The following is a 23,735-nucleotide window of genomic DNA, read 5'->3' as shown; positions in this document are numbered from 1 at the left end:
CTTTGTGGGCGACTTCCACCTTTTGAAACGGTGGACTCATTCATCGTTGGCATATTTATTCGAGAACCGACACCTCGAAATTGAATGGTGTCGCTCTGAGGGTTGAGGTTTTCTTTTTTCCCAAACTTTTGTTTATGCGAGAATTAATGACTCGTTCTTTTTAAGGAGAAGAATTTATATTTCGGTGATTCGCTGGAACAATCGGATCGAAGGTGAATCGGTTTTAGTTTCGAGCAAAATTAATGTTGGATACATTTAATCGTGATATATTGTTAGATGTATGAAAAATTGGGCAATTAAATTTTATCACTATTATTATCAATTATTATTAATAATTATATTTAAATCTAAATCTTGAAACGTTTAATTTTATTCAAATCGAAGAATTTTAAATCGATAATTGCAACGAAATTAAATTTTTATTAAGTATTTCAATCTGTATGACAGTTAAATCAGAAAAAAAAATGATCAATTTAGTCACGAAATTCGTTTCCGTCCGTCACTCACTGTCTTAACTTATCATGTATTTATCATTTGAAGAGATATTTCCAGATGAAACTTATCGATTAAAAAAAAAGGAAAAAAATTTTCTGCAACAATATTCGAAGTGTATTAATAACGAATGTGATCCTTTTTCGTGCGATTCAAATATTTGTTCAAAAATCTACCCACATCTCAATGCGAAAAATATCGAAATTATTCGATTTTTCAAATATTTATTGGCTACATAGAAATCGAAAAGAATCTCAAGATTGCACAAATATGAGAAATAGAATAGAATATTTAAAAAACTGATGCTTTGTTATAATGAATAGGGGAAATGAGTTCGAAATGAAAAGAAGATCAATGAATTGTGTTTATATATTTATAAATCGAATAATATAAGAAAAGCATCACTGTTTTATACCATAATTTCGTTTCAACTTAATCAATATGATATAATGAAAGGATAAATGTACAAAAAATTATTATTTATTCTGAAAATTATTTACGAGTTGTAATATAAAATCGAAAAACAGCCGAATTTTCAAGAATTAATTTCATCTTCCTTAAACTGATTTTCGGAATTCCCAAAGTTAATTTTTTAAATTTCCAAGGATTTGAGGATCTTTTCTAGTTAGAAAAGAGAGATATTTGTGTAAAAATTATTCTTATAATAAAATTCTTTACATATTAGATACATAATGCGTTAAAAATTGAAAAATCATTTATAAAAAAATGTTATCTTCGAATATTTTTCGATAATTTTTTGAAACTGTCGATCAGAAATTTCATTTCGATCCCCCTTTTAATTATTAACATGAAATATTCGTAAAAAAGTTAATATAGAATATCCGTAAAGGCAAGGAAGGGAGGGGAGATGACAAAAGTTTTTACAATGTCCCATCTATTTCCCTTTATTTTTATCAATATGAAAATGCACGAGAAATACCGTTTTAATCACGCTAATAATATTATCCCGAGAAGAAGAGCAAATTATAACGATATCTTGGGGCGATAATTATCTCTTTATTCAGTTCGTGATAAAGTTCGTTTACTAAATGCATCGTTTTAATCAGTTGAAAACGGAATATGCTTCCGGTATTTGCGTGTAAATGTGAAATTCTATCATTTTATTTTCCCTCGTGTATCGTTTACAATTGGACGGTAGCTTGATTTTTAATTAATAATATATCTATTCATCGATATTTTCGTTTAATTTTATTTCATTGAATCGATCAAATACACGTATCGTTATTTTTCTTTGAATACAACTTAATCCATCCGGTATTGTAACGATATTGGTAAAAAGTAACGATACGAAGACAAATCTCAGTCTGTTTTTTTTTTTATTTTTTTGAAAATTAACGCATCAAATAATTTACATTCAATACTTCGTTCCTCTTTTATATCTAAAAATTTCAAATTTAAAAAAGAAAACGTTCAATTAGAAAAAAATAATTTTTCTTCACTTACTTTATTTTTATTATTATTCACATATACTTACATTCATATATCGTGTATAAATTAATTATTTATTCAACTATGAACTAACAATCAAATTCAAAGAATTGCATATAATAATAAACTAGTATTACTTTTTCTTTATCAAAATAAAATAATAAATATTTTATAAAAATCATACAAAAAATTAAACCCATCCATCTCTAATCTCACGTTATTCTTTTCCTTCCATCGAAAAAGGAAAGAAAAAAAAACAAAAAAAAAAAAAAATCAAAAAAAAAACTTCACTTCATAAAACAGAGGTTGGAATCAATCGTTACGATCATATGGAGCGTGCAAATAGCCAAAGATTAACAGCATCATTATTATCGGGAGGGTTGTAACTTGACGACCGGCCGTATCGTTATCGCGATGCCAGCATTCGGATAAATTGCGGATTAATCCGACAAGTGATGGGGTACCGGGTAACCCCCGGATGCACGAATTTACAACCGCCTTTTACCGATTCACGATCACGATCGTTTATTGGCTTTTCCATTAATCACCGACCGTTCTATCATCGTCGAGCAGTTTACACTCGCAAGATCACACTCGGTCGGTTACATCATCGTGGAAGAACGCTTTTCCCTAATATTATTACGACCAGTACTGGAGAAACCTATCGGTGGTCGAGATCGTACGTTTGCAACTTCCAATGTCGATCGTTGGAAAGTTTTGTCATTTAGATTTTTATTCGTACCTCGGCAATTTTATTTCCCGGTTGTAATATATTTATTGGGAACGATTAGTTGCTGAAAATTTAATGAAAAATATTAAATATTAAATATTTTCCGGGGCGAAAAATGCGTTTTAATTATGCATCGAACGAAAAGTCCGCGATTTAAAAAGCGTTTTTAGTCGGTTATTTGTTGTTCGGATTTGTAATTTTTTGTCAGAAAAATCAATTTATTCGCGAAACGAACGATTTTTAATAACAGTTATATGAAAAATTCTATGGCGGAAAAATAAATGAGTCGAAGGGGTTGGAAATATACAACTATTTAATAAAAGTATCCAATTTACACGATGTAATTTTTTATTCTTAAATCGTTTTGTACAATTCAAAAAATTCTAACATAAATGAAAATGAATTGTACGAGTTCAATCCGTTCGATTATATTCGATAAATAAATGGATCGAGGAAAGGAAAGTTTCGATTTCTTATTTAATATTGAAGGCCCGAAAAGACGCTTAATTCGGTAAATTATTTATTACCAACTATCGTGTATCAGATCGATTCAATTTTGATTAATTTTTTTTTATCGATTTGGAATAAATTCTACAAATTTCACGATTAAAACATTCGTTAGTTTAATTTCTTTCGTATCCGTTACGCGTGTACTCTCTCTCCTCTTTCTTTCTGTCCGACCTATCTTATAATTTTGCGCAATTTCATTATTAATACGTTGCGTACGAGTTATATTTAATTTTATTAATCCATCCGAAGCAATTAGCACAAAGCTCGATTCACTTTTATTTTATTCGTATTCCATTCCGCTTTGTATAATATTCGCTCAGAAATAGAGATAACCTCTCAACTTGATCAAAACGAAGAATCTAATGAATTCTCGGATAAATAACAAAGTAGGGAGGGGGGGGAAGAAATTTATTCGAATAACGTGTCGTTAAAAATAATTTGCTCGCTTGATGCAACAATGTCAAAATAAATAGATCGTTCGTTAAATTGCACACAATAGCAAACATCTTGAAATTATTTTTACAGCGAAACTCTTGGATTGCAAATTGCAGTAGGCGAGATTTATATCGGACGAAGAACACCATGGCAAACTATTAAACTCATTTTCAGCGAAATCTGTAGTTAATGAGCTTCCGTGAAATAATGACCGCCTATATACGAGGCGTGTTTTTAAAGCGAAGTCCGTTCGTAAATTCATTCGCAAAGCCACGTAAGACGAAAATGACTTTTTTTTTAATTAAAAAATATTTGCATACTTTTTTTTTTACATAATTTACTTTGATACATTTGAATTTTTACATATCTTCTCTTTTAAATTATCTATCATCGTTATTATCTATCGTTTAATCGTTTCAAATCACTTTGCTGTTTTGTTTTCTTGGTTCGTTTTACCGTCATTAATTACATATAGCAGTATATTTTTTTATTGCAGCAAATCATTAGCATAAATGTGAATGTAAATAATATAATTTTTCCACTTTTATTCAATTACGCTGAAACTCGTCTTTTCCATTGTCTACTCATTAGGAAAATGATGATTTAGAAAATGGAAAGAGAGAAGAATTAAAAAACAAGGATAACGATATATCATTACGTATTATTCCAGCGCGTTCATTCGTTCCACGCATTGTATCTCAATCGATCGAAGCTTCCATTGAAGTTGTTCGATGGAAAAGAAAAAAAAAAAATCGAAGGGAAACTTTTCTTTCTTTCGTGTTTTTCAACGAAAACATGAAATAAATTTCTCTGCCCGACATTGTTTCATTTTGATTTTCACGAATATAATTCCGTAATAACGTGCACTATTCGATATCGAAAATGCCCTTTAACGTTCTTTTACAGTTTTTATTTCGAATTCCATTTTCTCATTCTCTCGTTTTCTACATATATCGTCGATTACTTAAATAATATTCATTTAAAAGAAGAGATTCTTGTGTCTATTTTAGAATTTAGAAAAAAAAAAAATTTCTTTTTCGTGATGAAAGTTCTATCTCTACGAGTAAACGAGTATTCTCTCACTTTTTACATCAAAAAGTCCTTCGAATATCGTTCGAACGATAACACGTGTCCTAATATCATATCTATATATCGTATGTTGTACGATCGAAAATTCACTGGATATAGCAGATGCTGCTACCTAATTATCATAGGGGAAAGCTATGACAACATACTGTAATGCACTGATCTGCAAATTGTACGTCATGTATTTGCACTGCTGTGTGTGCTTATTACACCTTCGCCGACAAGTTAATAGCGGGGAAGATTATGAGGATTGATAGGAAGTGGAATTGGGGAATTTCCTTTGCACTGTTGTCGCTTCGTACATGCTATTAATTCCGGTAATTGTTAGGACGTAATTTAAATATAATACCGTGCACGTATCACGAAAAACGTTTATCTAGGAGAAGAAACGCTTTATCGATTTTGATGATCTCGAAACATGTTGTCAGAGTCAACATTTTGTACAACTTCTTTCTGACATCTTTCTTTCTCACATTGTACGTATGGTTATTTAAAACAAGTTAGATTTACGTAGATTAGACAAGATTACAACGAATAAATTTAGTTTAGGTTAGATTAAATTAAATTGGATAATAAATAATAATGACAATTTGTTTTTGGAGATTTATATTATCAGGACATCAGGAAAAATGATTATATGAAATTTTTGTTCTTAGATGTTTGCAGAAAGGTTAAAAATATACACAATATCATATCTTTTAATAATATAAATTATAAAAAAATTTAAAATACTTAATTTAATCTAATTTTGATATCGCATATTTCAATATTCGCTCAAAAAAGATTAACTTAACCAATTTAATACTAATTTTATTTGATTAATAATTAATCTTGATTAATTCATGACAAATGATTGAAATAAAATATTTTTTAAAGCATATATAGGATATGTATAAAAGAGTTTTTTGCAAAAAAATTGTTCAAAATAGTTTCAACAAAGAAATGAATATTTTGAGAAATATCTATAAAAATAAAAGTAATAAATTTCTTAGTTTTCATTAAATTATAGCAATTAACATCTAATAATAAACACAAAACCAATATATTTGACAGATTTGCAGAGTTTTAAAATATTAATTTTTTAAAAAAATATTCCATTTTTCTGAGGAATCTCTTATACAGAATTTTCGTTATCACTTATCGAGAAAATCTTTTCCCCTTAACAGGCGATAGCAACGTGATTTGAAATTAGTGGTGATCGTTGTGCAGCCAATGCTCGCCATAGTTCACCCATGTGTCTTGCGTCAGGCTATCGATTCAAATCCTGAGAAAGCCATAAATTTCGCAGAAGCATCGAGCCATCTGCATTCATAGTGACCTTAAAGCGTATTATATGCTAACGAACCACCCTAACGATCCATCTGAATTTATCAACGAACGGCTTAACGGAACAAATAACACGAAATCATCAGCCGATTCTCTAAAGATAAAGCAATTTGCGAATGTGTTTCAGTGTGAAGGCGAGTAAAAAGAATCGAATTTAGGACGCATATGATCGTTTGAGACTTTTTTCAAAGAATATCTATTATATTATGTTAAAAATATCTTGTAAAAACTATCGATTCATTTTTTTAAAACGTATTTGAAATTAAAACTATACAAATTATTTAAAGTTTGTTAATATATTGAAATATTTGAAATCTTAGAATTTGTGTTTTTTTAATGAATATGAGAGTTACGAATATGAAAAAAAATAGTGGCACGATTTATGACTTCAATTACTTAAAAATTACAAATTATATTGAGTTTCTAGAATCAATAAAATATCGAATATTTGAAATTGAACAATGCTCGAAAAACAATGATTTTTGAAAGAACTGGAAAGAAAAGGAATTGTATATCTTATATAAAATTATCCTATTAACTTTATCTTCTATAATATTTTATACACTAAAGTTGAATTTAATGTATGTACGTATATTTATTAAAAATTTGCATTCTTCGAAAAACGAAAAAATTCACCAAGAAAAAATTTTATCTTTTCTCTACAACTTGTTTTATTTCGGGAATCCTTCGTTTCTAATCATCCCTTGTCCGGTCACACCATCGTCGATAACGGAACACTTCGTACATTTACGAATACTTCGTTGCATAATACCGAATACGATATCAAAAGAGAAATCATAGCTGCAAAAAAAATAGATGGATATTTTTATCGTACGACCAACCACGATTCGCACAAACGAGGCCCCATTGTACGGCTTCATCCAACGCACGAAACTTACGTCATAGCTCAGAATAAATCTCCAACTTTTCAACCCTTCCTCCTTCGTTCCTCCACCGCATTCTTCCTCCATATTTATTTCCCCTCGACTGTTAATTGCAACCACGGTGTTTTTTTTTCGTTACGCTCGTATACAGAGATAAAAAGAGATAAGATAGGAGGAGGGGGGGAACGCACGCGAGGCGAGAGTGTCGAATCGATTCCATTCGGACTCAATAATAGGGATTGAAACGGAATATGGGGCGGAGCTATTTAAATAATGCACGCTCGGCACACTTGACCTCCTTTCCATCCAACCTTCCCCCTCCCCGCCCCTGTTTCCGTTCCATATGGATTCTCCGTGTTGGCTCGAAGAAAGGAAAAGTTGCAAAGGATCTATTATGCATTTCCTGAAATCGAACGAGCGCTTCTTCTGCTCGCGGCTCAATGTGTGATTCAAACGGTATTTTCATTCGTTTCTTTCGTGTCGTTGTTTGCAATTATTTTTCGAGGTTTTCTAAGTTTTTCAAGTTGGAATTTATTTAGGTAACACGCGGCGTTTCGAGAACGTTTGTTACGTATATAAAAGGAAAATTATAAGCAGAGGAGAAAAATAATAAGATCGAATTCAATTTTAATCAGAGGGTTGAAAATTGGAAGCGCAGATAATGATTCCAATGAATCTTGGTATTTTGATAAAAGACAATAGAAGACAATTCGAGCAAAAATAATTTTTAACAATTGAATTTTTCGAAAATTGTTTCGAAGGGGAAAAATAAAAAATTTGCAATCTCGTTACTTTTTCGCCATATTTTAAAAATAATTTTATCATGTATTTTTATACTTTCTTCTGTATATTCAATTTGATTTAATATTCCTTTTGTGAATTTGAATTTCTATTTAATTTAAAAATACAGTTTTTAGTAGATTAGAAGAAATAGGAATAAATTATTAAAACGGATCTAGATATTTCTTTTTTAATAAAATAAGAAATAAAGAGACAATTCTAAACAAAATATTTATATATATATATTTTTTTGAGAATTCTTCCATTTTTCAAATAATTGTACAATGCAAAAATATCGAAAGAATTTCTAAATTCTTGCAAGAAATGTTCAAAGATCCTGAAAAATGGAATTCTTTGTCTCATTTATCCATCGACGCAGGTTAAAGAAGCATTGCAGTATCGATTTTTCTTTATCTTCTACCGTATCTCATAGTTTAGAAATTTTCCCAATTGTTGTACACCTCGAATTATCGAGAAAGTTTCGTGTCCAGACGAGATTGGGACTAACGACAATAAATCGCTTCCACCAATGAACTCGATAACAAAAACCGAATTAAATCGCGTAGGAAACGTTTCAACAATGATTAAATAGTTATTAATAAAAATGTTTCAGTTTTGGTCTTGTTTATTGTGCTACAAACCGACGATGGATTAAGAAAACTAATTTTCAACAGCTGAATGAGTTTTCATTTAATTTTGATTTAAACTAAAATAAAAATTAAGAAAAAATTAATCGATGTCAAAGAAAAATTTATTTAATTTTTGATTCATACCAAATTCAAAAATTTGTTAATAAATGACTTAACCTAGCTTGAATTGTACGAATATTTTTGTTTTCATAATAATACTGATCTTAATAAATAATTAAATTAAATATTTATCCAGAATTTTTTCTAATTGTGTATAACACAACACTGTAAATTTCCATATATCTGTATTTAAGTATTTCATTTGGTATAATAAATAAACTTTAATGTGACAAAATATATACAATACGTATATGATAAAAAATTTGTAGAATGCTTTTATTTATACTTTTCAAATATTCTTTCATATCAATAAATTTTTCGCCTAAAATACAGAAAGAAAGAATTTCTTTACAATTGCTAAATAATTTTCAAACCTCTGAATTATCGATAAATTTCTCTGATGACTTCTCTTCGATCTTCAAATCCCCGAGCAATTTCAATTCCTAACTTCTTCAACGACAATGAATTTTCGGAAATATAAAAATCAATTAAAATATAATAATAATATAAAATTCAATTTGCACAAAATTTATATTGAATTTAGAATCTTTATCGATCTTCATTAATACACAATTCTCCTATATATAACTCATGGATGTATAACTCATAATGAATCTAACGACGATATCTTAAACGTGTCTCATTTAATTTTCAATATGTCAAAATTAATTGGCGGAATATTCGCTCTCGCGAGACGGATGAAAAGATTTGATCCTTCGAAATTGATCTACCTCGAGATTGATTCATCGAAGCAAGTTTGATCGAAATCTCTTTCATCCGTTAATCGATAAGGTCGAAATAATAGGTCGAGTTTGGGAAGAAGGTTGGAAATACAAATTATATATGCATTATATATGCATATCGTATTATCGAATGCGATATCGAGCACACACACAACTCAATTGGCTCGATCTTTTTCTTTCTGTATTTGCCGATATTTTTGTTTCACGCTTACGTTTCCTCGCCATCGACGTTTTTTTTCTCGCCACTCCTCTCGTTTGTCGTCTATTCGATTGTTTATCGTTCCGTTTGATCGGTGTATTAAAAGTCTCCCCCTTCATCCCCCTTCATTGTCGAGATGCGAATAATCGAGGATTTTCGCGTTGGAAAAAAATAAGAAAACGTGGAATAGAATTTTTTTATTCGCTTTCACGAAAGATTCGAATTATCGGTAAATAGTTTGATACTTTAAGAAAATCGTTTATAGAAATGATTTTTAAATGAAAAAAATTGATTCGTCTCAAATTAAAAATCTTATCCTTTGCGTTATATTTTTATCGAGCTTTTCAATTTTCTTGTGTTATTTATTTCTTTCTATTCTTGTTCTTGTTTTGATCTTAATAATTTTAATCGTCCCTCAAAAATCTGTGCAAATATAAAATTTAAAATTAAAAATGGAATAATTTTGTTTGTTCAAAATGTTGATACATTACCAATTGTTATTTTTACGAAATATTTATTATTTCAATCGCACGAAACTAAATTATTTTAAAAAAAAGTAATTAAAATTAAAAATAAATAAAAAATAAATAAATAATTAAAAATTAAAATTAATTTATTTAAAAAAAAAATAATTTAAAAAAGTATCGATAAATTTGTTTTGCAATAAACGTTTCGATAAATTATAAGAATCTATAAAAAAATGAAAATTAAAATTAAATTTAAAAAAAAAAAAAAAAAAGCAAAACAAATTTCCTCGAATTTAATAATTTCAAACGTTCGAAGAAATATTTTTTCATGATATACGTATAATACATAAATTTGTTCAACGAGGCGAGAAAAACTTTACTTTAATCGATTCCTCCCTTAAAATTAATAATTCCACGTTTTTGAAGAAAGTTTTTCCATTATACTTTAGTCCATTTTAGTATGGAAATTAAAATATGTTAAATATTCAAAGCATACGTTTACGACTCTGATTAAAAGAAATTAGAAGATTTAAAAATATAACTGGTCAAACAAAATTTGAAGTTTACTCTGGATTTCGAAATTTCTTCTCAGGGCGTAAATGATATTTTCAAATCCTTATTTCATGATTTCATTGATCACTGAATGTGCTACGAAGCTTCCCTAATAAGCCTTAAAATTGAAGAAGGAAGAGTTGCTGCATTATACAATCGAATCCCGTAGGTCCACATAGGTTTTAGAGTGGCTTTATACAAAATGAGTTTACTTTCTAGACTTGACTTTGAACTTACATAGCCGATAAAACCTTTTACTCTTTCTCTTCTCAAGAAGACGTATTTGGTATAATATGCTTCAGTTTTTAAGTTAATTTTCCGTCTAATAATAGCTTTTTTTTTAAATATTTTATTATTTTTGCATTATGGATTCCTATCAGCAAAATAGTTATCTGTATTTGATTTGTATAAAAATTAGCTTGCGATATACGAGCTTCAATAGGAAAAACTGCAGTTGTTTTATCTAGAAAATTTTATTTTGTTCGAACGTCTGTAATCCATTCATAATTTTTTTTATTCGAATATAATAAAGATTCTTAAAGAATTAAAATTAAGATTTCTCTATACATGAAGTGTATATGAAATCTGTTTTTAAATCTCTAAAAAAGCATTCAATTGAAATATCATATTTGATAAAATAGTTCTACTTTGATGTTTTTTGATTTTCTTTATTACAATTTTTGAATAATTAAACTCTATTTAAAAAAATGTTACGAATTTTTATGATTTCTCATCAAACTGCAAATTGTATAATTTACCATTATGTCATTATAATAAATTTTTTTAGCAGTACATGTAGAAATATTCGGAATATCGTCCACGAAGATTTTCTTTATCATAAAACAGAAAATCTTCCCTCTACAAATTCTCTACTCCCAAGTTTCCCCCCAGTTAACACCAAATAATTCTCACGGAATCCCTATTAAATCCAAACCAATCCTTTCACGACCAACTTCAAGCGCTCGATTCACGCCTTCCTTTGTTAAACGTCGCGATAAATCTCTCTTCGATCAAATAAATCAATCAATTTCTTCTCTTTTCTTTTCACGAATGATAACGAGCCGTGATTCGTTTCGCGTAAATAGATTCACGTAGAAGCACAGCTTTGAAACATCGATTTCAAAATAAACGCAAAAGTGTCGATACACAAAAATACAAAACTTATTCATTACGTTGACAAACAATTCTAAAACCGATACTTTTTTACGTTTGTTTTTCAAAAATGAATATATTATACGCAGAATCTGTTAGAAATTCAGTTTTATTCATCCTGATGGAAATATGTTGGATTACAACGTGACCATTAACGCGATTTTCCTCCCTCTCTCACAATTAAGAAACTTCTTCGGGAAACTTTGAGTATCATGAAGCCCTCATCCCCCTCTCCTCACAGCGTTGGCTTTTGTTTGCAAGTTAATCAAAGATTTCCTGCCGTGCCTTTTACCAGCCTGGGTCTAAACCCGAATTTCGTAACCCGCCTCTGCTATCGTTCTGACGATCCAATGGAAACACGCTCGAATTCGCTTAAATTTCATGCATAGATGCATGCATTTTTGTTACCCTCCCTCTCTCTCTCTTCCTCGTCACCGGTGAAATCAATGCTCTCGTTGTTTCCTTCCATTGACCGAAATCGAAATTTTTCCGAGCTGAGGCTGTATTTTCACATCGATATTTCTTTTTTTATTCCGTTTTTTTTTTTCAGATAAGAACAGGATAGAGTTTGTTTTCGATACGTTTGTAATTTTTTTCGCTATTCGAAGTCGAACCGCTTCTTTCATCAAAATCTTTGATCGATTAATTATTCCATAATCAACATTATTGTTTTTAAACTACTTGACAGCTTTTAGAATTTTTTTCAATTTTGTTATTATAAAGAAATATAATAAACTCTTGATCCGATATTATTTAATTGATTAAAAATTTGATGCAATGTGACAATATATTCGTTCTACGAATCTCATAATTATTCCATAAAGTCAATTTAATTGAATTTCCCTTTATGTTGACGATATAAATATATCGATAAAAAATAACGACATGAACAGTCGATGGCTGTTCCTAATTTTAACTAGATCCAAATTAGGGGTCATTTATTATTATACCTCTACCAGAAACGCCACTGATCGTGTACACGTACATACGTTCGTGAAGCCGCAGCACGCGTTTCAACTTCAACGATTACACCGCAACGAGAACAGTGCGCTTCGTGATGCGTCATTTCCTCTTAAAATTCGTTCAACAAACGGACAAAAGGGGATTTGATACAATTCCAGTTGTTGTTGTTACCAGCGGCGGTCACTTAAAACGACATTTTTATTTCTCTAAGAGAAAATGTAATATCCACGGGGTACAACAACAACATCACGTGTACAACTGTTTCGTGTGTGTATAAAATGATAACACGAACGCGGAGAAAATTTCTCGATAACTGTGAGACAACGGAAACGACACACGATCCCCCCTCTCTCCCCTCCTGTATTGGCTGCTCTCGTTTAGATCACGTTTTCCATCCCGCGAACGATCGTGTCTCTTCGATCTTGAGGAGGAATCAAGCTTCGTTCAAGTGTGTGTATATGTGTGTGTGTGTGTGTGTGTGTGTGTGTGTGTACTCGGTCGATGGCCCATTTTCTGGAAAATGGCACGCTCGGTTTCCAATACTCGGTATATAGCTTATCGTTTCATTTTCTCCAATCGTGGAACGAAAGGAAGGGAAGATATTTTCCCCGTCTTTGCGAGATGATTGAGAGGCTCGCACAGTTCTCTCGATTAATGTTTCCAGAGATGCAAATAACTAGGTATCCTCGATCATCGAGTAGGGTATTTCGTCGTGCGCGTAACGCGATTAAAAACGAATTTGCCTCGAGTGTTTGGGCGAGTGTCGAGATCGCTGGTAGATCGTCTGAAGTTCCTCCGAATTCTATTTTGTGTAAAGTGTTTTCATAATATTTAAGCGAAAGAGAGAATAATTGGACGTATTTGGAATATTAAATTCTTACTTTGTATCGGGTTGATGATGATACGTGAAACGTGTATTTTATTGCGGATTTGTGCACTGTTTTATGCAGAGAATGTGCAGATGCTTGATACAACTCTATATCTTGCTAAATAGGCAAAAGAGAATCGTATATTATGGTACAGAGTACTTTTCACCAGATAGATATGTTATATATATATATGATAGGTCATGATTATTTCAAACAAATTTATCGAAAAAAATTTCTTTTTTTTATGAGATATAAGTGTTTATTTCATTGTATAAAGTTTTTGATTTTACGCGAGCATGCAACTTTCGAAGCTTTCGATTTGAGGTTAAGTGTTATTAGAATTATTATTTTAAAATTTTATATTTACGATACATAAAGGGAACTTTAATGTAATCTGTAATGGAAATTTGCATAATTTAATAGATACCGTTTAAATGGATATTCAATTCATTATTTTCACGTTCAAAACTTTACGAATTTAATGTCAAATATTCTCAATGGTGATATATAAAATATGCTGGCACAAATAAAAAGATACAAATATTTAATTGTATTAAAATAAATTTTCGTTTTTTTTTCTCTCATGTTTCAATCCTCTCATAAAAAAAGAAAAATATTTGAAACATTCAACATATTTTATAAAATAATATTTTTTATATTCAAGAATATAATGTTGCATTTAAATAAATAAATAAAGGAATCAAGGGATCAACAATATTAAAATATTTAGTTTTATTTATACAATCGTTTTTTCAGAAGGTATTTTATTTAATCTTTCTTTATTCTATGGATTATATGGTATAAGATTATATGATGATTTCTGAATATTGTTAAATAATATTGTAACTTTTGAAAAAATTTCTTTTATATTTTTATTTATACTTTTTTTTAAAAAAAATTTGGCTTCATCTTGATTGATTTTTAAAATTGGAATTTATAATTTCTTTTTTTTTTAAATTCTACTTTATCTTAATTCTTAAAAATAAACGATCATTATTGATATTATTTGCATATCAAAACGAAAAGATGAGTATCAACCAAATTTCTAATAGTTTTTCTCTTTCTATCAGTACCTGCTATTTATTATACCGGTATAATATGAAATCGTGAAGAAAAAAAAAAAAAAAAGAAAAAATTAAACGTCAATTCAGTCTCGCTCTTAAACGTTGAAATCCGTGCATTTAAATTAGGAGTTTAATCTCCTGTGGCGGAAATTAATTATTCCCTCTTGCGTGACACTCTAATTTGTTCGATGTAGATTAATAATTTGATCGTTTGGATAAGAATAGTAATATTTAAATACAAAATTTCCAACTATAAAATTATTTAAACACATGAAACTACTACGATATATTTGATAATTTTTATCAATTATTCAATTTCGAAGCTAAGTCAAAATTATCTTCGATCTATATTTTTCATTTCTCATCATATATCCAAAAATTAATAATTGAAAATAGATTTCAATTTTATTACCCTCATAATTAAAATTTATATCAAATTATATTTATATCAATTTCGATTAATACTTTTTATTTCGTTACTTATAATTTTAAAAACCACGAAATTGTAACTTTTATATCATTCTTATAACTGAAATTTGTACGTAAATCAAACTTCAGCTTGCTATTTTTAATCACCGCGTATATCTCAAACACGATTATAAAAAACAAAAAGAAAAATAAAAATTTTCGTCACATCCGCTTCATCGACTTCCCCTTTCATCATTTTTACCATGCTATTCAATGGCTAACAAGTCAGGAGTATAATTCGAGCACAAATACATTAATCAAAGCATATTCTTCAGAATGTATTCAACTCTCTTCGAAAAAAAAAGAAAGAAACAGAGAGAGAGAGAGAGAGAGAGAAGACAAAGTCGAGAGCGAATCAAGGGAAAATAAAGAGAGTGTAACTTCGTTAGCTTCGAGAACGTTGTTTAAACGCTACTTTGTCAAACAGGTTTCAATTAAGTTTCTGAATTCTATTTCAACGGAGGCTGGCTTTAATCCGGCCACTCGAATAAAGTTCCTTTACCGGATAGAATATTATTTTCTCTTTTCGCTCTCATTTAAGAAATCGGAGATACGCTTCGAATCCGCTCCATCTCGACGACGTTATTCTCGATGATCAAAGGATGCGGAATAATAAGCGAATAATCGTGGTCACTTCTCGTCGAATAGCATAATCGAGGAAAGAGAAAGAAAAAGTAGATCAATTTTGCGTATCGTTTGTACATACAATGACACTTAACACAGTTTCTAGATAATTGGTCTTTTTTATCGTCTCGTTATATTCTTATCATCATCGAATCCTCGATTCTCTTTTTTAATCTCAATATTTATCTTATTTATTATAGCTTTTCTTCTCTTACTGATAATTTATTTTTAATTTTATTTAGTTTTAAGAATTTAGTTTTAATTTTCCATCTTTCCTGTTATTCGTAATTGAAATTGTGTATTTTTGATTACTTTAATCGAAATATACGAAATATAATGAAACGATTATTCGAACGTAATATCTAAAAGTATTCTATCTGAAACGTATCCATATTTAAAAATTCCATTCGTTTCGTGATATATTCACAAATTTGCTTCTCAATTAAAAGGCAAATCTCAATTGGAAATATTACTTTGTGAACGTGGTGTAAATATAAATTTTATTAGTGGAATATTTAAAATTTGATGATACATTGTTTCAAAAAATAAATTTTGTGGTACAATTTATTAATTCAGTTTTTATGAATTTTATGTTTAAAATATATAATGATACATGCAATTTTTAATATCAAAATTCATTTCCAAATAACTTAATATTAATGTAATAAGTTTCTTTCAATTTGAAAATTTTATTCGATTTGTTTTACAAGTATATAAATTGAATGTGCATTTTCATAAAATTTTTCATGCAATTTCATAAAATATACAGTTTAAAAAAGGATAAAATTGTTATATCTTTTTATTTTAACAATGTAAAACATAAAAATTCAAAATTTATTGATCTCCTTTTTTTTTCTATTTACATTTTTATACAGAATTTTACTCGAATTAGTTTTTTAAATTTTTATTTTTACTTATATCTTATGATATTTAAATAAATTGTAATATTTAAATAATTTGTAAATTTATCAAAAATATACCTAATGGAATACTTGATAGAAAAATAATTTTTATTATCTATTGAGAAAATACATGTATAAATACTTATTTGATATAATTTATTATCGTGTACTCTTGGTATGCTACATTTTCTAATTTTAATACACAATTATACTCATATAAAATAATTAAGTCGAAATATTTCATTTTCTCGTAATTGAAATTAATATAAATAAAAGCATTTAATTTAAAGTAATCAAATTATATTTTTTCTTTTTGAATTTTTATATTTTGTTTTATTGAACAGTATTTATTTTTTCTCTTGTTCAAAATGTTTCAGTGAAAATTTTAAGATAAAATTAAAAAAAAAGATAATGCGTTTTTTTCAATAATTACGAGTCTTTTATATTATTTCAAAACTATTAAATCAAAAATAATCCGGAGAGCATGATATAATAAAAAATATTTACAACAATACTTACATTTAACATAGATTAATATAAAATATAAAATTGAACGATTCTTGATATTCTTGAACGATTCCTTCCAAAATATATATCACTTCATGGACCAAAATTTACGTTGAAAATCTGACATATATGCTATTTCCAAATGATTTTCTAATTGTATTTCAAGCACGATTATTCAAATTACCAATACAACGAACAAATGAATTTTCGTTTTCTCTAGAACAATAAGCATAATTTTCCAACTGTTTCATATCTGATCGCGATCTATAAGGCAAGATATGCGGCCCTATATAAGCGACAACGTGCTATTATTAGCAAATGTTGATTTCATTCATATACAGTGTTAACATATTCGTAACATATATTTTATTCTAAAATATTCTAAAGGTTAAAACTTGATAAACAAAATTGGTGGTTTATTTTAACGCGAGTTTAAATTGCTTATAATTTAATAAGCAATTAACATCAATCTTTATGATCAGTCATAAAAATCTTTATATATTTTAAGTTCAAGTAGTAAATTGTGTTATCAAAATCAATGATAATTCTATTTTATATATATGGAGTAAGTCTTTTTTTAAATATAAGGAAAAGAGATAAAACAAAATTTTAAACTGTGAAATAATTAGAAATATTTTATAAAATTTACAGAAAGAGACGTATAAATCAAAGAGATTTTTCATCAAAAAATAAACTATTTGTAATTCATTAAAATCAGATTTTTCAAAATGAATTTTCCAAAATAATGTACAAGGACAGATTTTTATGATTGATTATGTACATTTGTTTTATTTTCTAGATCATCTGATAAATCTTGTGAATAAATTAACATTCTATACATAATGGATGAAATGAATAGAAAATTTGGAGAATAACATTACATGCAAAAAGAAATCGAGCAAAAATATTGTAAAAATTTGCAAAAATTTCCAAAGTTTTCCAAGTTATAATATTGCACCAGAAGCGATAGAGTAAGACTCTATTTCCGTACTGTTCTATTTCCGGTTCGTTTCACCCAGTGCGAAATTAAATTGGTCACAACGCTGAGCTTGGACGAATATTTCTAAAAATAATCTAAAATCACAAATTCCTTTAATTTTCTATCAAATCCATTTAATTGTCATATAAATCTCGATTTTAGAACTCGATGACATCGATCATACATGTGTATGCGTATGATCATGCAGCGTGTCGGAATTTATTTATAATTCTCTGGAACAGCCTGTTTGCGGTGTAATTATTATCGTTCATATTTCAATCCCTCAGTATTTGCTCATGCGCTATTTTGGTTATTATCGATAACGTTGTTACGTTTCACAGTTTTGCAGTCGATATCCCGCCATTTAATCGTTGAAATTATATTCTCGCATTGATACGCCTGGAAATATCTAACTTCGGTATAACAGGAGTATCGATATCGAAAGTTTATTCTCGCGAACGAAAACCGAATCGATATCAAAGGAGATGAATTTTGCATATACGCATATACCGAATTTCCTGATTTATTGATGGATAAAAATGATGCAGATGCGTGAAACAAGTGATTTGCTTCTACGTATAATTATACGTATTCAAATTTACGTCGAGTCGAGAAATTAAAAATTTATTTCCGAAAATTACGTGTAGACATATGATAAGCCTAAAAATACCTTGGATATTACAATTGTTTTAAATTAAATTGATTCGACAGAATTATACGTTTCGCTCGGAATGAATAGCTTAAAGGATTTTTAATGCGTAAATATTTTTAACAATTTAAAAAAAGAACAGCTACACGAAACATCATTTATTGCACGTGATATAATTCTCTTTTATATACTCAATACTCGCATAAAAAATTTTGTACACTTTAATATTCTATCGATCAACAAACTATTTGCCCTTCAATCGTACCCACAAAGGAAATTTTGCTCCATTTCCATCGAATAAGAATCTTTCTCTCACCGAGCCAATATTTCACCAATCGAAAATTTGTTGGAATTCTTAATCCGCCAATAGCGAATTCCACAGCGAAAGCCTACTTATCATCCGTCACTATCCCCCATACATACGTACGCGTCACTTATATAACCAACCGTTCCCCAACCCGATCCAATATTGATTCAATAACGTTCGAGGTCGATTTGCCCAAAAATCGTTTCAAATTTCCCTGTGCACGACGTTTTCGATGAAATCGCGGCTCGACCTATTACCCAAAATTTTCCCATTTCGTACTTTTGTTTGCACGGCAGACAGTGAAAACTATGCACGATGATGAAGTATAGGTTAGTTTCGTACCGCATCACGAAATCCTATAAGACGCTTTCCGCGCGATCGACTTCCGATTCCCTCGTACGATTTTTACGATGGCTCGTTCGAAAAGAAATTGAATGGAAATAGGTCAAGGAAATGTTTGTGGGAGAACGTTGGGAGGAGAAAAATCGGATCAGAGGTGATTTCCATTGTTCGTTAGATTTGATGGAGTGTTGCTTTGATTAAAACCGTCTAGTGGCGCTCTCTTCTTTCGAGCGACCAAAGTATCGAGTTTCCAATGACTTTCGAACGTTATTCCTTTTTTCGTTATCGATCGATACGGGCCAAATTTATCTCCTGCCTTTTATTAGTGTCACGAAATGTTTCACCTGGAAATTTCGGCTCAATACTGTACTTTGATCTTTATTTTTCTTTTATGATATATCTTGTTATAACGTGTGAATACAAGTCGAAAAAGAATGAAATCTGAAGAATAATTTATTTTGAAAAATAAAGTTCGCATTAGACGAGGTGAAATGTAATTCTTTTATCATTTCAATTGTTTTCGTTGCGAATAAATCTATGTTGGATTAGGTAAATTTTATTAAATTGAACAATGTACTGTTTCAAACATATATAATTAAATCTTTGTTTCTTTTTATTCGATGTTTTTTTTCACGATAGAATTGCTTGTTCAACGATTACCAATTAAAAATTCGTGATATTTGAACAACATGCTAAATACACGCTTGTACATTTACATAAATCGAAACTACGTTGTACGAAAAAGAGAACGTGTAAATAAACTGAATCCAGTGTATCAATATAGTAGTATGTAATTCGTTACCCTGGTCGTTTCGCCGAACGTATTTTAAACTGCTTTTTATTTAGCCAGCTTTCGATTCGACAATTTTGAAAAAAGGAATATATGTCGAATCGTTTATTCTAAAAAACGAACCAAAAATAGTACAGGAAATATTCAAATAACGGTCTGTATATCTTTTATGACCAATATTTTCGGTATCGATATTTTTAAAAAATATGTTGCAATTTTATCAATTTTACAACCTCGCTCTAAACAATTCCAAATGGTTAATATTCTCTTGATAAGTTCAAATGTTAAATAAATAAATTTATTAGTGAAATTGAAATTAATTTATATACAAATTTTAATGTTCTACAATTCTTCTATTATTAGTCTATGCAAAAAATTTATTTAATTTTAAAAAGTATCTCAGAAATATAAAAGTAGAGCATTTTTAAAACCTTTTCGTCAATTAAAATTACATTTTTGAGTCTCATTTCTGAACTAATAGTATCGATAATAATTATCCAGTATTTAAAAATAGCGATCTTTTACAAAATTTATTATTGTAAGACATTTTATAAATATTTAATTATTATATAATATAATTAATATTAGTATAACAATATCACTACACCATATAAAATTTCATCCAAAATATTCGTAATCCATCGTTTTAGAAAATTTATATAACGCAATTTTATTCGATCTCTAAAATTATCGGTATCATAGAATTCGCGCGAGGAAATCTAATCAACTATCGGCCAACTTTGGCCCCATTTTGCCCCCCCCCCCCTCCCTTCCAAAACCATTAATCTGCGGGTATTAATAAATTCCGGAAACGCCAGGCGTATTTTGCAAGACCGGTAAAAAGAAAAGGAAGATGAAACGCTGTCGTGGTCGGTTGAAATTTCCAGTTTTATCCGGGTAAAAAATTTTTCTCCATGGATTTCATTTTAATGTCGCACAAATCACGCGCGCGATTAGACGGAAAGTTCGAATTTTTTTCCCTCTCAACATTTTTCTCTCTCTCTTTCTCTCTCTTTCTCTCTCTCCTCGTGATCAAAATGAAGTTGATAATTTGTCACGTCTTTATCAAAAGTGGCTTACGACAAAGTCGAATATCGAAATCTTTTGCTAATTGTTCTGCGCATCGAGGCAATTTTTTCTTGCAAGTTTTCTTAATAGAAAGGGAAAGATTGAAAATACTCAAAATAGATTGTTATACTTTGATTTTTTTCAAGAAGAAAGCGGAAAATATATAATATTACATAATTATTGTAATTATGATTTTTTAGAATTAGATTTTTTTTCGAGAAAGAATTGTTTTAAACGAAAGTCAATCAACATTCAATTGGCTAATATCGAATATTAAAAGACAATTTATTTCCAATTATTATAAATATCTTCAATATATCCCGTCATTTCATTTTGCAAAGAATTACAAATACCGTGGTGAGGAGAAACACGTTCATCGAAACGCGAGAAACATCGAAACGTTGCTCGCGCGTCTTCCCGTTTTCTTCTTGTCACCCTTTTTCACGCGACAGAGACAAAGAAAGAGAGGAGGGAAGAGTCGTTACTTTTTTCGCTGGGGAGGAGATTTAAACGGATCCTTGCGTCTCGTGAATATGCGCGACAACGAGGGACGAACTGGGTCGCGTTGACTAATAGCGACCTTGCGGCGGCCATTAGTTACAATAAAGCGTACATAAAGCGTTATTTGCCCCCAACGCATGGATTCGACATTGACACGATACGGATTGGAGATCTCGTGTGATCCCCTCCCCTTAATTGATTCGTTTAAGCCACTTAAAAGCAGTAGATGTTACGCGGTTGCTTGCGAGCCCCAGTTTCTCACGCCGAATTTCCACGGACAACCGTGTCTAATGGACCTAATTACACGGATGCTCACTTTGCTACAATAGTCGCGGAATTATCGCCGGGAATTGGGTTGCAGAATACATTACCAACCATTTCTCGAACTACATTCGGAACGTTTCGAAGGTTCTGATTCGAAAAATTCATCTCGAACGGGATTGAAATTTGTACGTATCATGAGTCAATGTTAATGATTATGTTTATCGATCATGAATGATTACAATTTGTTAAATTAATCGTTTCATTTTATCGAAAAAGTTTAAATAAAAAGATTCAAACTTTAATTCATAGCATTCGTTATTATTAACATTGCGAGTGAATTTCTTTGTAAAGCGTTAAATCTTATATGATAAAAACACGAATAATATAAATTTAGTATCGCGTTATTTGCCCCCAGAATGCGATGTTGTTAAATTAATTGTTTCGTTTTATCGAAAAAGTTTAAATAAAAAGGTTCAAACTTTAATTCATAGCATTCGTTATTATTAACATTGCGAGTGAATTTCTTTGTAAAGCGTTAAATCTTATATGATAAAAACACGAATAATACAAATTTAGTATCGCGTTATTTGCCCCCAGAATGCGATAAATATATTATTTATATATACAATATGCATGCACAATATGAGGTTCAAAAAGAATACTTGAAAATGCACGTCGGTTAATATACGATTCATAAATGTGAATTTTACAACAAAATACACGCTTTTATTTTTCTCGTTTCTCGTTTATTCATGACATCTCTCTGTGAATGAATACCATGAAACCGTATATATATATTTTTTTTTTTTTTAGTTTGTGTAACGATCATTAATTATTAATCAGAGTCCATTCGATCATGTATTAAAACCATATCCAGCAAGTAATAATAATAAAAATAATAATTAATTTAGGGAGAAGATTCCAATGCAAACGAGTTTCGAATAGACGTCAAAACCGATTCTTCTCATTCTTCTCTAACCCAAACTTCTCCAAGTTTATTATCGAGCGAATGAAATCATTCGGGCGGGAAAGCGTGTTGAATTTCGTCAAGTGTTAACCGATCGGTTATAGTTGAAACACAAAGTGACGCCGAATATTCGAACGGATACGCACAACAGCTAGAGGCAACACACCGTCACTCCTTTCTCGGCCCAAGAATCGTCTGACAGAACAATTCTGTCGCATTGTTGAAAGCCGTATTGTTCCCGCGTGCAGAAGATGGACAAGGAATGAAACGTGCTCGCATCTGCTAAGACAAAAATCATTGTACCGCCATTGAAACTTGTTGGAGTATCGTGGAAAACGGTTATTGTCTCGGAATTTTAACATCTAGGCTGGGCAAATTGATGCGATCCTCGCCGTTACAATAGTTTAGGAGGATCGATAAAATGATATATAAAAATGTCGGATGAGATTTATGATTCATCGAGTTATAAGCAATTTGAATCATGCTATTTTAAAATCGATTCTTCGAATATATTTATAGCCTGTATTTGTATAAAAAATATCTCAACTTTTTTATTTTGAATGTAGAATGTTTGAATTGCATTAAATAATGAGTTATATTTAAAAGAATAAAATAATAATTTTTTCAAATTTGAAAGATTCGTGGAAAATTAAAATAACAGCTTATCAATTACCAATTGTATTACATGAAAAAAGATATGTTTTTGATTGACATCCTTTATCATGTTAAATCATAATTATTTTATGCAATTCTTATTATTATTTATCGTTGCATTAAACAAAAAACAATTCAAATTTGGATGCCCATTTTTAAGAAATATATCATTAATTTACATTAAATTCGTTTCAAACAAATAATCGAACGATTCCTCTTCGACATTTTTGGCATTATTTCGTTGCCTTTCGTCCTTGTTCGCA

General features: G+C 29.7%; 1 protein-coding gene and 1 long non-coding RNA gene across 6 annotated transcripts in view; one reads left to right on the top strand and one right to left on the bottom strand.

Moving 5' to 3' along the window:
* Positions 1-23,735, top strand: part of LOC409257 — a 410,704-nt gene that overhangs the window by 105,335 nt on the left and 281,634 nt on the right. The gene's annotated exons all lie outside the window — the stretch shown is intronic.
* The window catches only part of LOC102656601, a 391,711-nt gene that overhangs the window by 166,142 nt on the left and 201,834 nt on the right, over positions 1-23,735 (bottom strand). The gene's annotated exons all lie outside the window — the stretch shown is intronic.

Source organism: Apis mellifera, linkage group LG13 (genome assembly GCF_003254395.2).
Source record: "Apis mellifera strain DH4 linkage group LG13, Amel_HAv3.1, whole genome shotgun sequence".
Taxonomy (NCBI): Eukaryota; Metazoa; Arthropoda; class Insecta; order Hymenoptera; family Apidae; genus Apis; species Apis mellifera.
Note: the sequence above shows the minus strand (reverse complement) of the source record. Positions and strands in the feature narration are given on the sequence as shown.